Consider the following 18,078-nt stretch of genomic DNA (forward strand, 5'->3'; position numbering starts at 1 on the left):
TTTGCTGCTATTTCACTGAGTTATTGTCGCTAGTAGAAAAGTCACCATTTCAGACTGACCCTCCTGAGGTCATCTTTTTGCTGACACACACAGCCCCAGCCAGGACTGCTCCCAACTAAGTCACAGTGATGCTGACTCCCCCAGGTTCCTGAAACTGCTATGGGACTGCGTTGGTCAGCATTGCCCAAATCTCAAATCCCAGAGCTGCGTTACAGGCATTTTGCAGATTGAGAAAGAAGGGCAAAGAGAAGTGTGTGGACCTGCCTGCACAATAAGTGAACGGTGAAGATATGAACAAAACCCAGACACAGTTTCACCTTTGTGTCTGCTGCTAAGACCCGCCGCTTCAATAAGAAGCAGCAGGATAAATGTATGTACCTGTTTTCTATTACTCTGGCATCAGAGAGTAAGCCTGAAAAAACAGGGATCTTTTACTTGTATTTCAAATTCAATAGTTTGGATCTTTATTGCAAAACTTCCATGATGCAATTCAGGGAAAGGTGGCCAACGACACAATCCCATATCAATTATAGGATTTACTATGGGTCATCGGTGTCGATATCATGATACTCAAAAGACCTGGTATAACTTAATTCACCTCCAAAAAGAAGGAGCTATGCCACTCCCAGACTGGTAAGTGTGTGCCTGGAAAACTTTATTAACCCATTACTACATTAAAGAACACACAAAAAATGATATAAAAGTGATTCCAAGCGTCAGTGCTCTAGTTTATTTTGCAGTTGTCAGTTTTGACCTTTATCACTGCATAAAATGTGTGTGATATCTGAGATTACTAATGCAAAAGTAGTCTGAACAAAACCTAGTTTTCCTGCTGCAAATGGAGCAACTTCTTTTACTGTTGTTGCTCCCAGCTGAACACACACAGTATTTCTCTTCTTGTACACATCCTTGCAGTTGATGTGCTGACACCATGGCACTGCCAGCACTGCAGACACACCAAGGCCAGCAGGTCTCACATTCAAGCACACATCAAAACCATCAGCTCGAACCCTGTGCTTTCCCTGTGTACGAATATTTCAGCATTAAAATCTCTTCATTTCAAAATCTCAAAGATTGTTGTCAAAGAAAAAGGTCTACGATACCCATGTTCAGGCAAAAATGAATGGAAGGACAGGAGATTGCGAGCCAAGGATATTTGGTTTCTTCCCACTGAATGATGTGATAAAGCTGATGTTTTATGTGATGTTACTCCAGCAGCAAATGAATACATAAGCAGGCCTGTGAAGGAATGAAGCTGAGGCTGCACGTCCAGTGGCTCATCTCATCAACGCTGAGCTGATGCATAGCTGTGCTTTGCCTTGCGTCAAACCCTAACACAAAGCTCTTCTGTGTCTTCTTCCTCTTGAGGCTCCCCAGCAGCTTTCAGCAGCAGTCACCCTTCCCAGGATTAGCCCGAATTAGGTCAGAGTTTATCTGGGAGGGACTGCCTGTTCTGCTCTCTGTTTGCAGAAGAAGATCCCTATCTGCAGTCGGGGGCTCCTCACCACTGTGATAACACAAGCTGTCGTTAGAAGTGTCAGATACACTGCATAAATAGAGAAAACCTCCCTGCAGTTAAGAACACCTGAACGACAAGATGCTAATGTTGGAATTCGGGATAATAAGAACACACTGGGTCTGCCCCTTACGCCTACAAACTCTCAGGTAACAGCAGGGAGCTCTGGGGGATGGCTCTGCCTTTGCACTGATGAGAACAAGCCTGGGCCTGGCCTGCAGGTCCAGCAGTGACATCCAGGTTTTGTCCTCCATGAAATTTCTGCACTTGCTTTCAACGTGTGCTGTCACTTAGCAGATTTTTGTGACCACCGCTGAATGCAAGGCACTGGCCACGCTTGCCGTATTAGTAATGTAGAGGAATGTTTACTGTCTTCTAAACAACACAGACTTTCAGTTCACTGTGTTCCTTGTTTGTATGTTGATTCTGTTTAAAAAGAAAGTAATGTATCTGTTCAAAATGAACATGACTCTTCTTCTGCTTGTGAGCGAATCATGTCAGGAAGCAACACAGTATGCACGAACCAAGTTTACATTTACTTACATTTGCTTTACATCCTGCCGGGCTGCATTTGGCTTCCTTTTCCTCTTTCCTGCCTGCCCTCCCCCAGCACTGTTCAGGTACATCTCAAATATAAGGGCAGACTCTTCCAAACTTTTCCCAGAATCCTGTTGTTCCTTCAGTGATGCCTGCTGCTGCCTGTGGGCAGGTTATTTTTATGAATTACGGTTCCTGGATCGTGCCCTTACTCAGCAAATGGATCCAAGATACATATAGACTAGACCAAAAAAGCAAAGTGGCTGCAGTTCAGTTCACAACACTCCTATCAAGTCATATATATATGCATACATGAGTATATATATAAATACAGATGGGCACATATGATATCCATAATACATATTGTCACATATATGTATATATAGAGAGAGACTGAAGTACTAAGGTCTGAACAGTAGGCCTCGAACCAAAGTTGACCTCTAGATGAACCTCAGCACAAAGCATTATGTCATCAGTATCCAATCATTAGCAATATATGTATGATCGCTGGTGTAATATGTATCTTGGACAAAACGTATAATTAGCAAGAGGCGTAGCTTAGATAAAGCGTTATGAGAATATATTACCCTTCCTTGTGTAGAAGCATAGTGTCAAGGTCTACAAGTACACAAACCTCCTTGGTTCTTCCTTGAGCCCTCGCCAAGTTTGAGGTGGAATCCTACAAGGCAGAATGAAATCAGATGTTTCCACCTAACTGTCATGTCAACTTATTTATTCAACAATGTAAAAGCTGGACCCGCTTGTAGAGAAGCTGGAGACCTCACCTACAAGTGGACTCACTGCGTAGGACCTCCCAGTTGCCAGCAAAGAGACTCCAAATCCTAGCTGCAACCAGAGCTCCCCACTGACAGAGGATCTGGATGATGGTATTCAGGCAATTGGTGATGCATCTTTCTTAATCACTGTAGTTAATCTTATGTAGTAATGGTTAAGTGCATTGCCTTGTTCTATTTTAGTCTTGCTATATCATTTCACTTATGATCTCACTGCTTTGAATGTAAGTAAAGCTAAACACGCTTCTTTAACTTGGTGTCTATGACCTTTGTGCTGACTCTGTCCATCGGCAAAACAGTGATAGATATTAAATTCAGAGTAACATTTCTGTAATCTCCATTAGCACTCTACAGAAGGCCCAGACTTAGCAAGGCGTAGAACTCTTCTTCATACAGTGCTGCTCCTAAGGAAAAGTCATCTCAGATGGTGAAGCAGGACTGGGGATTATCTTTATGCAGCCAGATCTTGGCTGCGTGACAGAAAAATTAAAGGAGCCTGCTGATCAGCTGGAATACTACAGCCCCAAGTACCTTTGGATGACAGCCAAAGTCTTGGAATTGTTTTGCCATGAAATCTGCTTTTAGACAGGAAGAACGGGAAGGTTTTCAGACGGGACGAGGTTTCATGTTGAAAAGCTTGGAAATCAAGCCCATTATTCACATCCAATCAAGCGGCCCCTCCTGCCCCCCACTCCAGCTCTGTCCCAGCCAGGCGTGCCCATGCATACAAGTGCACCCGGAGCACCACACATGCACTGTGCCTCCTGCACGCTTGTGGAACTGATTCCAACCAGACGTGCAACCTTTCATTCAACATTACATTGCTAGTTTGCCATTTGAGTGAGACATATATGCTTCATATATGCACTGCAGGCCCTCCGTAATCAATTCTGTGCAAATAGGAGATGCATCTTCCAGCACAAACCTCCTGTTTCCCAAAGGTGCTTTGAAGAGGCTCTGCTCATTTTTTCCTCCCTCTTCCCACACTGCAGCCTTGGTGTACAGTTACACCTCAGACACCACAGCCCCTCACCCCATCCTTTCTGCACAACCTACAGCACAGATAGTATTTAAAATATAGATGTCACACCATAGAGCTGTCCTGTCTTGCAGCCACCAAGCACTACTGCAGGAAACTTTCACTGCTGCTGGCAGTAAAGTACTCCAGTCACAGCTGTGGAGCATCAGCTGGGGCAGAGCATCAGGCCAGCTGCCCTCACCTGCAACACTGAGGGGTGCCCTCCATCCCTCCCATGGGCTGGATGCCGTGCAGAGGAGGCCCAGCACCCACCAGAGCACCTGCTACTCCCATCTTTGCTCCCATACAAACTGCTCAAGAGGTTTTCACAAGAGCAGCCTGTCACCACCCTGGATATGAGACTGGTTTCACAATGCAATAAATCCAGTTTCACAGCTCCTGCTATTGAGTTAAAACTATCTTGCATCAGAGGGCTGCTGTACAGGCTTTGCCGTGTCATGTTCCTTTCAGGGGTTACAAAAAGTTACTGCTGCAGTGGCTCCTTGCCGTCCTGCCCAGGCCTCATCTTGTGAAGCACATCATAAAAGCTTTGAAGAAACTCTTAAGAAAGTCTTTCAGCATACTTTGCATTTGGCTACATGTTTTGCCTCCAAAAGCTCTCTCTCACCACACATTAATCAGAATCCATTGATTCTATGAACATACATTCTGTAATATACTTCCTCATCCTACAGGTTATATGCACAAACCCAAACAGCAGCCAACTCAGAGCTCAACCAAAATGTACAGAAATACCCCGTCAAAACAATACAAAAGTACATAATCACTGGCAAAAAGATTGTGCAGGATAACTCACCCACATCTGATTACTCAATCCTGACCTTATAAAATAGGCCTACCACAGACCTTCAGAAATGAATGCATGAACAAAACTTAAGTAGTCCAGTAGCTACTAGATATGCCAGAATCAGAGAGGCAGTGCTTTCACAGCCCATCATTTTGCCATCTGCTGTTCCAGGTGATGTCCATCTGATCCCTTCTTCTCAAGATGAACTCACAACATTATCATTTCTTCCTTTGTTTACAGCCTTCTCCGATCTACAGTCACTTTTAAATAAAAGGTTAATTTATAACCCTGGTTAAGTTAGCTCAGAGCAACACTTTCTGGTTGCAATTAGCTTGAGGTTTGCCGCTTGTGTTTAACTTGTAAAGGACATATGTGTCAGAGAGCTTCTTTTTCCAATAGTATCAGTTGGCTCAAGAGAAGACACATAGCTCTTACAACAGTTCTTGCTTCTCTCCTGTATTTACCAAGCTCAACATCACTTTTTCAGATGGGTTTTTAATTGTAAGCAGTATTTTAATATACATATAATGGTTACAATGGCATGGCAGTACTTACACATTGGTGGACTACATTACGCAGAGCCTTAAAGACTGATTTGAATATTTATTGTACTATCGAGGATCAATGACCTTGATTGCTCTCCCTTAGTCTTCTTTATCTTCTAATTCTTGGAAAGGCAACAAATTGCGCTTGTACGTGGACAACATTCAGCATGCAGTGGGAGGGCTGAGAAAGGCAGGTGTCTGAGCATCTTTGCAGTTGCTTCTTACAAGTCCCCAGATGAATTCATATAACAAATAACGTCACACCACTGATGGGCTGGGGGGCAATTTGCAATAATTGGGCTGCTGACGTTTTTCATATTCTTCTGCCATTCATCATGATTAGTGAGTGGGAAAGGTAAGGAGACATTGCAGTCCCCTCTGAATTAGGACAGCAGAGATTGTTCAATGGATGGATTGGCTAACGGTAGATGAAATTAGGCACAGGCCGTTTCTCCAAACATGAACTTCAGCATGTTCTTCTAACATTCTCAGGAGCAGTGAGAGGAAAACAGCTCTTCTCCTGACCTCCTGCTCTCAGGAATCCTGCTCCCATTTTCCTGAAACCTGTTTGCTGCAAGGGATTCTTCTGTTGCAAGAACAAAACTAAACTTCAAGAGATGACCAGTTGTTGACAGCTTTTCTGTTACTTGGGGTGACATCCTTTTATTATACGTTGCAAACCTCCTGGGCCTGTTTTCTTTATGAAATTCTGTCACTGCTTTGTGACTTCTTTTTGATCTTGAATATTCTCTGAAAAGAAATATTCCACCGAAATGCCCTGCCTGCTTTTAGAAACACGTGGAATCTCTCACTGCAAATGGTCCCAAAAGCAGCGTCCTAAAGCACTGTTTATTTCCTCAGAGTCCCACTAAGGTTGTCTGAGTCTGCACTCCAACTACTACCCCTAAGCAAAGTGCAGAAGTCCAGCACTGCAAGTCCTTTTGTTACCTGCTTAACTACAGCCAGGGATTTGACTTTGCTCCCACAGCCTTGTTTATCAGTTGCTGAGCGTTCAGCACTTCTCAGCAGTCTAGACAATGTTGCATTTTGCTTGCTTTGAGGATGAAGCAGAGCAATACACTTTGCTCTCCCCATTGGAGGGGTCAAAATTCAATTTTACAGCAGCAGCAGAAAAGCTCACACACTGCTCCCTTAGAGAGGCTCAGGGTGCTGAACTGAAGCAAGCTCCCTGACCCCAGTAACAGCAGACCAGGGCCTAGTTCAGCTCTTTGCATGTTCACTGCTCGTGTAACCTGTGAACCTGTGAGCTAGAGGGTCCCCCTGCCTGATCATACGACCTTCTGATCTCCTCTCCAGAACGTCATTTTCTACTCACATCTGTCCTCCATTGGGCAATTGACTCTGATAAACTGGTTACAGCCTCAGAAACAACATCTATTTAGTCCATTATTTAGAGAGGATTGTTTCCCTTGATATACTGATTGGCCTTGTAGTTGATAGGGTGTGACACTATTTTTGTGCTTACATGTGTTTGTACTTATCACTATCAAGATATTTTGACATAGTGTGGTGTAAACAGACATGCTGCTGCATGAAAACCAAAAGCTGGTCTGCACAAAGAAACCAAACTCATCAGACCAAGCAGCTTTCAAGCCAGTTCCATTTGGTGGGTCTGTTCAACTCTCCTGCGTGGACATTAAAAAAAAAAACACTTCAGAATACTTAGGCTGGCATCACATCATGCACTGGTACCAAAGAATTCACATAAAGAAGCTCAGCTGAGCTAATGCATATCAGCTGATATTATTTTATTAAGTCAGATTTGATCTCAAGAGAGGTTGAGAAAGAGAAGGGAAAGGGAGTGATAGCTCATTATCATTCTCTGCATCTTTTCTGCATTGTCGGGTAGGTTTGTGGAACTGTTTTTGTGGGTATTCTTGCAAAACCAATTCTAATTCACTTCGTAATCTGATTTGTTTACTTTGGTTCCAAAACTAAGTGCAACATCTCAGTGTATGTGTTTTCAAAATTAAGGCCATCCTACATATCACCACAGGCATGTTTTATCTTAAAGTTGGCATCTACACAGGTGCCAGCATGAACCAAGCTATGTGGTGCATTGACACACCTGAGGGATGAGATTCCATCCAGAGACACCCAGAAAGGCTGAATGGTGGGCTCAGGAGAAACTCGTGAGGTTCAACAAAACCTCAAGGTCTCCACTTGGGTCATGGCAATCCCTGCTATCAGTACAAGTTGGAGAGTTTAAGGATGGCATCTTGACATGAGCCAGCAATATGCCCTCGCAGGCCAGAAAGCCAACCGTATCCTGGATTGCATCAACAGAAGCATGGCCAGCAGGCCAGGGAGGTGATCCCGACTCTCAGCTCTGCACTGTGAGACCTCACCTGGAGCACTGCATCCAGATGGGGAGTCCTCAGTGCAGGAGAGACATAGACCTGTTGGAGTGCATGATCTCAGGAATGGAATGCCTCCCTAAGAGGACAAGCTGAGAGAGCTGGGGCTGTGCAGCCTGGAGAGGAGAAAGCTCCAGGGTGATCTGAGAGCAGCCTTTCAGTATCTAAAGGGGGCTGTAAGAAGGAAGGAGACAGACTCTTTAGCAGGGTCTGCTGTTACAGGACAAGGGGAAATGATGTCATACTAAAAGATGGATTGGACATAAGGAATAAGAGTTTTACACTAAGGGTGGTGAGGCATTGGCACAGGTTTCCCAGAGAGGTGGTGGATGCCAAGGTCAGGCAGAAGGGGCTCTGTGCACATGATGGAGCTGTAGGTTTTCCCTTCATTGCAGGGAGTTGGCCCGGATGGCCCTTAAGGGTCTCTTCCAATTCAAACAATTCTGTCATTCTTTGATTTTCTTTCCCCAAGAAGTCACACAGAATCACACAGAATCACACAGAATGACCCGGGTTGGAAGGGACCTCAAGGATCATGTAGTTTCAACCCCCCTGCCTAGCAGGGCCACCAAAGTCATAGGGGAATGGTTTCAGGGAGACAAAAGGAAAGTATTTGTTCTTGTTAGGAGTTGCAAGTGAACAGGAAAACTTAAGAGTACATAAAACTATGTGGGTCAAAACAGAATCCAAACATTGTTTGTGGTTGAAGTCCAAAATAATTCCAAATGATGCTAAAACCCAATTCATTTTGGCTCAAAGAATAAGACTACATTCAAAAATGAGACAAGAAAGAGAATCACACTTCAGCTTTCTGCCTTCAAGCACTGCAGCTAGACTTACAAACACAAATATACCCTGACCTGAAAATCCTCTACAGTATCTAGTTTTTCTCACACTTCTCACGCTGGATCAAACACAAGAAAGGGAGGAGAACACATTCATGGAGGTGGGTAGTCTCTGCTGTATTGCTGCTGCTTGCAGTCCACACTATCTCCATCCTCCCCACACAGCCTGATGTAATCTCTTCTCTGTTGTGTTGTTATCTGAACTTCACATAGCTCTTTCACATCAGCCTTCTGATCCAAGAACTTTCTTTCTCTGTCTTCTCAATTCATTGCAATCATCCACAGCAATGTCACTGTATGCTTGAGGAGCCACCCATCCCTCAACTGCATCTTATCATCACAGCTTCATTCCAGTCACAGCCTTTTTTTCAACCCTTCTGTTTAAAAGAAGGGTTTAAGACATCCTTTGCAAACATCACCCACTCTGACTCCATAGCTAGCGATTTGCTGCTTTTTATCTGCCAGCTGCTGGTGGCAAACCCTGATGTTTTTCATGGGGCACATCCTTACCCTGCAAGATCTGCTTTGCAAGCAATGATTACACTTCACCCCTTTCTTCATGGCTTCACTTTCACTTTCCCATTAACATGGCACTAGCTCTCACTGCTCTGAAGCCTTCTCTCCAGCTAACCCAGCCCTAGTAGTTCCCTGCCACCCACCACCTGACTCTGTGATCATCTCTGGAAGAAATCCTGTAACGAGGATTCATCCTGCCACATCACCAGACAGGAGATCTCCCATCTTCACAGCGGCTGACCCTGCTTCTGGCCTAGGACTAGCACCTGTTTTATTCTGTTTTATTCCACTGTCTTACTGATCCTGAGGCAAAATGGCAGGAAAGGAGAAGACTGCTTAGGTACCTTAGGATGGATAGGTAGAATGGCATTTTTCCCTACAGGCAACAGGCTTCATGCTGTAAATAATTTCGTCCCAATGACTACTGATTTATTTCCAAACCAAACACAGAGAATTCAGACCCCCGGTCACTGTGGTTCTTCCCGGAGCTCAGTAAAAGCACTCATGAACTTGCATCAGCATCAGCAGCTCTGGGCCTCCACCTCACTGCTCATTCACGACAGCATTTTCTTTTTCCTTCTGACACAAAAGTTTGCCATTTTGTTTCACATTATTCTCTCAAACCAAACTCAACTGCAATCAGACTGAAAGCAAATAAGGTGTGTTTTGTTCAAGCCTGTGTAGATTTCTAGGACCACTCTGTCAGCAAAAAAACCCAAAGCCCAAACTGTTCCCATATCTCCATCTTTTCCCTATTCTCATCAAATTAAAAGGATATGTATTATTAGCACAACTACCCCAGCCCAAACAGTACATCTGTTGGTTTTGGGGTGCTATGGACATACGTCAACATTGTTTTTCCACCAGTATCAGTGTTGCCATTGCCATAGTTCTCCCACCACCAGCAGTCTATGTTCCTGAAAGCTGCTGGAAGAGAAATACAGGACAATCTACCCAAGGAGAAACGGTCCTCCCAGAGAAGAGCTGTGCCCGCAGCTAGGAGCAGATCTGCTTGTGAGGGATGATGCAGGAACCAGCTGGGCTTCCAGGGACTGCATAGGCTCTGCGAGTCCCCGGAGTGGGGCAGGGCTGGCCATGCAGGGAAGACACCTGCTCTGCCAGGAACCCGCTGCAGATTCCTGAGTGCCATCTGGTGGCCCTTCACCTTCCCATTCCATACACCTATGTGAGCACACCTTGGTGGCGTGCTGCTCCAGAACACAGACGATTACTGTGTGCAAAAGGGCTGTCCCAAAGCTGCTGGGGCAGAGCTGGGAGATGTTCCTGCAAACATCCAGAACCACATACCCGCGTGGGCACTGCGTGAGACAACTACTGCATTCAAAGCAATGACATTGGTTTGTAGAGTTGAACGGTGCCTGTCTTCCATCAGCCCACTCTGCAGTAGTAACATGTTACTCTTGGCTATTGCCCGCAGACTTAAGAAAGCTCCCAGCTCAGTTCATTTGTGCGGTGTGATACGAAGTACTTAGACACATCCCCTTGACCTGTGTGTGCAGCAGCCAAGACATTTCAGCTGCCCTTCCTACAGCTGTTCATCAGCCCCTGCTCATTTTCTGTGAGCAGACAAGGTCACGTCTGTGAAAACTGGCATGAACGTAAGCCATATTTTAAGCATAGCACTCAGCAGAAGACATCTGATGTGCATCCTGGCCTCATAAATCAGACTGAAGGGGAACAAGTAGACCAAGGTGTGCTCCCTTCTCTGTGTCTTTAGGAATACGGGTAAGAGGGCACAGCGCAGTCCCATACTTCATGCAGACTTTGTGACCTTTCCACTCACTGGGGCTTCAGCAGCCAATGTTGCACTGGGCCTGGCCTTGTCCTCTCCACTCTCCCAGCACAGCGTCCAAGTCTCACCTCTGCCTGACTTGCAACACTGCTTTTTCCAAAGCATTTCAACAGATTGCTGTAGCAACTCAGGCCCATTCTGTCTCTCCATCATTCTTTGCCAATCCCGTTGTGACACTGCCTCTTGGAGCAATCTGTGCCCGTCCACGAGATACGGAGCTGTCTGAAGCAGTGCTATCTGCAGCCTCACCAGCAGTGTGGGGGGAAGACAGCTTTTCTGCTTAAATTGCCTAGAGCGGAGGGAATTGTATCTGTTATGGGAAAAGCTAAGTGGGTAAAAGGTTAAAATAATGCCATTGGCTTGGGCTTCCTGCAAGAATGCAGTGAGTTATCTGAGATCTGAGTTAACCATTCACAAATGCTGAGGTGCCCTGAGGGGACAGAGTAGGATTGCGCTGCACTCATTGGCACAGATAATTAGAGGTTATTTGGGAGAGGATAACAGAGGCAAGAGAGAACTGGGTAAAGGAGGGAGGAGGTTACCAAAGCTGACTCCCATTTTCAGGATGATGGCGTGATGCACACAGGGTGCCCATGTGGGGATTCTACACCAGCGCACAAAAGAGCACACAACAATGTCAGTTCCCTCAGGAATACAACAAGTGCAGTGTTCACCGAGAAGCATGCGGGGACGTGCATCTTCTTGCACACTGCTACTCACATTTGCATGTTTCAACACCCTCACTTATCCATGCCTGCCTCTCACTGTTGGCCCAGGGCCCGCGCAGCCATAACGATACACATCGTGTTTTGTAGGTGGGCCCATCAGGACCTAAAGGGCAACCTGTTCAGGCAGGGCTTACAGAACCCACCCAGGCAGAGCCTTTGGGATACACTGCCACTCAGTGCCACCAACAATCTCCTGACAGCCCGCATACCAAACCACAGCTGCTCAGAGCGGCAGAAGGCAAGTGTGACAGGGGAAAGTCACACACCTCATGCCAGTTTATGCAAGATTAACTCTATTATCCTTGCAAAATACATCACCTGTGTCTAAGGAACAGCAGAAGTCCAAGTACAGAGTTTAAACTAAAGTTTCTCCGAATGGTTTACCAGTTCACACATTACCAACCAAAAGATAACCAAAAGCCCAGCCATGCTTCTTCCAAACCCAGCTCCTCCAGAGCCACTGCACCTCTGCTGTTTTCCTGGAGCTGCCCACCCAGTCTAAGCAGAGAGAGCAATAGCAAGGCAGTCCTGTGGGGAAACTGCTTTGGTGGCTGCCGCAAAACCAGTCCTAGCACTGTACGCTACAATGCAGAGCTGCATCACAGCCTTGGCTACTGGCAGGACAGAAAACCAGGAGAGTCACCTTGGAGATGTCACCTACACTTCACCATTCGGAGACCCTGCAAAGAGGAAGGCTGTCAGAAAGCAGATTAATGTCTGGTAACAGGCAGCCCAAAAGTGCTTTGGAGGCACTTCCAGTTAACTGAGGCAGATGAAACCTCAGACTGCGAAATGTTATACCAATGAATGAAGAGTAACTTGCCCTATGAAATGGAGACCTGTGAGCAGCGTGTTATTGAGTACAAAATGAAAGGGGAAGCTGTAAGAGGAGCTGTGACCCATGGGAGACAAAGAGCTGGGACTAAGAAGCTTGGTGAACCACTAACGAGACATAGCTGAGATCTGAGACAAAAAAAAGCAAGATGCCATGGGGAGATGCAGAATGAGAAAGGAATGAAAATGTGCTGGCCCAGAGCAGGCACCCCACACGCTGACACAGGGTAACTCAGCCACTGCCAGCACACAGAAGTGATAATGTGGCAGAGGAAAGCAGATGATCATCAGGAAGGCACAAAGGCGAGCACTGCCAAAGTGCACAGAAAGCAGAGAATACCCTGGAAAGATGACTGGTGCCAGTTTTTTCCATACCACATATGTCAGCATTATTGCGCTTTCAGCATGCCAGGCCACTACCAGAAGGGCCTCCCTCTCCCTCTGTTCCCTGGAAGAAGGTTGACTTTTTAGATTGTTAATTTAGGCTACCAACTTATATAACACGCAGAATGAAGAACAAAGTCCAGAGCTGTGTTTACATGTCAGCCTGAGTCAAACACCTTCTGTTTGGCTACTCACGAAGCCAGTACTGCTGGCAGTCACAGAGTCCTGGAGGTGCTCCCACCTCCCTGTAGAATTAAAGGAGATCCCAGCTGCAGGCACCAGAAGGCTGGTTCCTTGCACAGTGCACTAAAATAGGTGAATGGCAGCTGTGCAGGGCTTGAAAAAAGACACTAAGAATGAGGTCAAACAGTGGAAAAATTCAAATTTGCTGTTTGTTCTAGGCTTGGTATTGCTGCAGTGAGTCTGTGTGTGTTAGAAGAGCTTTCCTCATGCCGTGGGAGGTACTCTCAGCTGTTTACTACCCTCTGGTGCACGTTCAGAGATCAGGTTGTCTCACCTTGCATGTGCACGTGCTTTTCCCAGAACCAGAGCAAAACAAAAACCCCTCAGCAGCGGATCTCCAGCTGCTCAGCTCTCTGCCTGTCGAGCTGAGCACTGAACAGACATTTCAAGCAGCTGGAAGAGCACCTATTCCATCAAAAAGCACACAGCCTTAAATGTAGGCATATACAGCAGGCTCCTAACCAACCCCTGCATTGCAGCCCCTGAGCAGAGAGGCACGGTGCCAGAAGACCTCAGGTTGTCCTGCACGTGCCACATCACACTGTACCACAATGCCCAGCCCAGTTTGAGGCTCTGCTGCTTCCGAGGGAGACTGAGGAAAAAACTGCCATCTCCAGTACCAAGCTATTTTTAGGACCATTCGAGGTCATTCTGGGGTATGTGATGCTCAGTTGGAAACAGCACTCTCTGAAACACGCTCTCCCTTCCCTCACCCTTTTTTCCACCCCTAAATTTTCTCTCTTCCCCTTCCCTCAGCTGAATGGTGAATCACCATCGTCTGACAGTCTCATGTTCACACAAAAAGGCATTTACTGGCTGGCTGTTACTGTGTAAATCACCTAAACCTGTAAATTTGTAAGCCATCCTCACACCTTTGCAAGGTTTGATCCCATACAGGTCTCTCCAAAACACTCTTTCAAAAGAGGCATTTTTGACTGCATAAGAAGCAACTCCACCAGCAGATAAAGCAAATGTTTTATTGCTCGGACATACCTCCAAAAATATCTGTAGGTTGCACAACACTTCTTTGCTGCTGATTTCCTCCTATACCCCATGGCAGATGCCAAGAATTTTGTAACCTCTGCCCCACTGAATTCTGAAGGCAAAGAGATGAGATACAACCCCAAAATGTCTTTGTACAAGCAATAAATTAATCACTATGCTTATTCTCTTGCAAATAACTGGGAGAGAACTAGCCTAGGTGGCAATACAAATGCTCAACATGGCATGTCTAGGTTCTAACAGCTGTACTTTTAGATACATACCAGTCGGTGCCTGCATCACAGACAGATCACCTGATGTAAATCCTGAGACCGCTTGAATTTTGGTTCAACATTACTTTGTAATATCATAGAATCACAGGACTGTTTGAGTTGGAAAGGACCCCTGAAGGCCATGTGGTCTAAATCCGTGCACTGAAGAGAGACACCTGCAGCTCCATCAGGTGCTCAGAGCCCCTCCTGCCTGACCTTGGCTGTCTCCAGGGATGGGGCATCCACCGCCTCTGTGGATGGAATTTCATGACTCCGATCACACACAAAGGTAAAATTTAGCAGATGGACAGGAGAAAACCTCAGGCTACGGTGAAATGAGCTGCATCACTAGAGGGCAGTAGCCAACCCCTAATCTCCACAAACTCGACTGCAAACCAACACACACAGAGCTGGCAAGGGACAGCGACAGCTTGTCCATCAGAAAGCAATTTGGGAAACGTTGTGTGCCAGAGGGTTAAAGCAATCTGCCTTCTACACACACTGCTGGGAGGGTTAAACACGAGCACAAGGCTGAGCAGCCTTTCCGAGTGCATATACTGGGGCATGGGTTTGGGGAAATGGGACCTCAAATCCCCCCACCAGCCCCACCCTGTGCCATGGGTGCCCCCACCAGCTCAGGCTGCCCAGGGCCCATCCAGCCTTGGGCACCTCCAGGGATGGGGCACCCACAGCTCTGGGCAGCAGTGCCAGCACCTCACCGCCCTCTGAGTAAAGAATTTCCTCCTCACATCTATCCCGAGTCTCCCTTCTGGTAGTTTAAAGCCCTTCTCCCTTGTTCTATTGCTATCAGGCCGTGTACAAAGCCTGTCTCTCTCTCATTTATAGTCTCCCTTTAAGCACTGGAAGGCTGCATTGAGTTCTCCTTGAAGCCTTCTCTTCTCCAGGCTGAATAAGCCCAGCTCCCTCCTTTGAACAGTCTAACAGAGCTCCTTACCCTCTTCCTACCTGACACTGAGAGGAATTGCAGCCTGCCCAGATCAGAGCAGCAAAATTGGAGTACTTCTGCCTCACCCCTCCAAAGCTCGGCCCTTTCCCATGGATACCCCAGCATCAGGCTTCAGAGAGCTTCACCAAGGCCTTCTGGTGGATAGATATAGACTGACAGAGAGGGCAGACAAATCAAACTGGAGCCAAAAGCCATCCAAATGATGAGACAGCCCAGAAACACACTCCTCCAGGACAGTAACTGTGCCTCAAGCGATAGCAACAGCCACTGTTTGTAACAGTGCAGGCCTTGTGCAGAGCTCACAGATTGCACTCAGGGCTGTGCTTCCACACAGGGGAAGGTTTAGTCCCGCCATGTGTGACCTGCATATGACATCCTTGAAGTTTTCAGGTTGGTGAAGGCACCACAATACATGGTGATGTGGACGTGTCTGTCCTTCCCAGTGCTTCTTACTGGCACATTTTTGGAAGGCAGCGGAGCAGGGAGCAGCACTGATCTGCTCAGCCTTTCGGAAGCAAGAGAAGCCAGAGGGGTACTGCTGTGCTGAAAGGAAGCCCATCAAATCTCCATTCCACACGTTAGCCTCAGTGCCGAGGGGTTGTAATAATGGCTGTCTTGAACTATGGCATCTCTCAATTAGTAGAATACTCAGAACTCATACATCTCTCACAGGGGTCCGCTATTCCACTTCAGCTAGAAAGAAAGTCACCCGCAGGAGTTATAAAAGACTCTAGAGGGAATTAGGCTCTGAATTCCCATTGAATTAGCATTGTTTACACAGTAGGCAGAAGTATAATGGCTGTTAATGACTCCTTAATGAGTCAAGTTATAATGCAACATGTGGTGAAGCACAATAAACAAAAAGGCCATACTTTCCTTCCCATTTATTCTGCTTTACACAGGTGCAGAAGCCCTGAATCTAAATGAGTTACATCCCATTCAGAGTAGAGTAAAAGAGCTGAGTCTGTAACTTGAAAAATGTTAAATGCTTCCTTCATGCCAAAACCAAAACAGGAGGGAATTACATCAGGGCTACACGTTCACACAGGCAATTCAGAAGCACAGGATGGCTGAGGTGGGCAGGGCCCTCTGGCCCCTCCGACCCGATCCTACTCAGGAAAGGACACCCAGAGCTGCTTGCTCAGGCTCCTTTGGGAGCTCTCCCAGGAGACCCTGCAGGCTCTGGGCAGCCTGTGCTCCATCACCCGCACAGAAGCAGTGCCTGATGTTCAGAGGGAGCCTCCTGTGCAGCACTTTGTGTCCATTGCTTCTGGTCCTGGCACTGGGTGCCACTGAACAGAGCCTGGCTCCGTTCTCTCTGCCCCCTCCCTTCTGGTATTTATGGGCATTGATGTGATCCCCCCTCAGACTCTTCTCTGGGCTGAGCAGGCCCAGCTCCCTCAGCCTGTCCTCCAGGAAAATGTACTCCAGCCCATAAATGATCTTCATGGCATTTCACTGGATTCTCTCTGGTATGTCCAAGTCTCTTTTGTACTGCAGGTACTCAGGTGTATGAGGCGTATGCCAGCGCTACGGGGCTGTGCTGAGGGGAAAACTCTCACTTTGCAGCCCACAACTGGAGTGGAGGGGTAGGTATTTTATTATCATTATATGTGGGCTGCTCCAAAAGTAATGCCTCCTATTGACATTGTATTTCCACGGAAATTCTCTAGGTTGCTCCACAAGTAACGCCTTCTATTTATTTCCATGGAAACTACAACAGATACAAAGTGCACAATAGCATTATTTAATATAGCATTTTATCAACTACAAAACGTTCTTTTTCAAGCCAGACACCACCATTAGCTCTGCATTTTCACGAGAGGTTGCATGCTGCACTCATGACAATTTGCACCAGCAGAAGTGACTCGATGTCAGTGTCACCACTGCTGAAAAGCATCACCCACCACCTCTCCGTGCTCACACCTACTGTTTGTCTCCGGAAACGTTCAGCAAGTGTCAATGAACGTCAGCGGGTGCCATTTTTTTCTGCGTGGAAGGATTCAGTGACACCCCTTTGCTTCACACGTACTTCCATGTCAGACACCATTCTGTCCGAGTGCCCTCTGCTGCCATCTGTCACACAGCAACAAACTAACGGAATACTGGTGGGAAGCTTCAGCCTTTACTGCCATACCACCAACATCCGCCTCTGGCCTTGTCGTACAACAGGAGGCATTACTTTCGGAGCAGTTCTTGCACATACCCGCAGGACCCACTAGCACAAGGCACACGGTGCACACGCTGCACACCTGCCCCCAGCACAGCACCCCCACCGAGTGTGCTCTGCCCAAACAATGTGGGCAGCACTGAGCGGGCTCTTTGCACACCGCTGCAGGCAGGAAAACTCTACGGGTCCCTGCGCAGAACTGAGGGCCTCTCCCAGAACAGCACACGGTGCACACAGCCTGAGCTGTGCCGTAGGTGAGGAAATCCGATGGTGACAGCTCTGTCAGGTGTTGTGCCAACTGTGGCTTTGAGGGATGCGGCAGTGCTGGCTGCTCTCATCAATGCCCATACACTTTCCTATCTATACATTCCCTATCTGTTAGCTATACGACGCCTGCGTTAGGAATTTCATTGCTGGCACAAAAGAGGCAGCAAAGGAGATGGTACAAACTCCAGGCACGTGTTGGAGAAAGCTTTCGAGGTCGCAGCACCGCAGCTTAGCCTGAGGGCACGCAGCCCCGGGCTGACACGGGCTGCAGGAGGGGGACGGCGCCTGCCAGCAGCAGTGCAACAAGAGCGTGAGCCCCAGAGGCAGCTCCACCTGCACCCGGCACGGGGCCGGGGAAAGGGAAGTCCCGTCCATCCCCGTGCCACCTCGCTCCATCCCGGGGCGGGCCCAGGGCTGCACCCCGCCTGCAGCCCCCGCACCCCGTGTCCCGGGGCAGTGTCC

This window comes from Excalfactoria chinensis, chromosome 4 (assembly GCF_039878825.1).
Source record: "Excalfactoria chinensis isolate bCotChi1 chromosome 4, bCotChi1.hap2, whole genome shotgun sequence".
NCBI lineage: Eukaryota > Metazoa > Chordata > Aves > Galliformes > Phasianidae > Excalfactoria > Excalfactoria chinensis.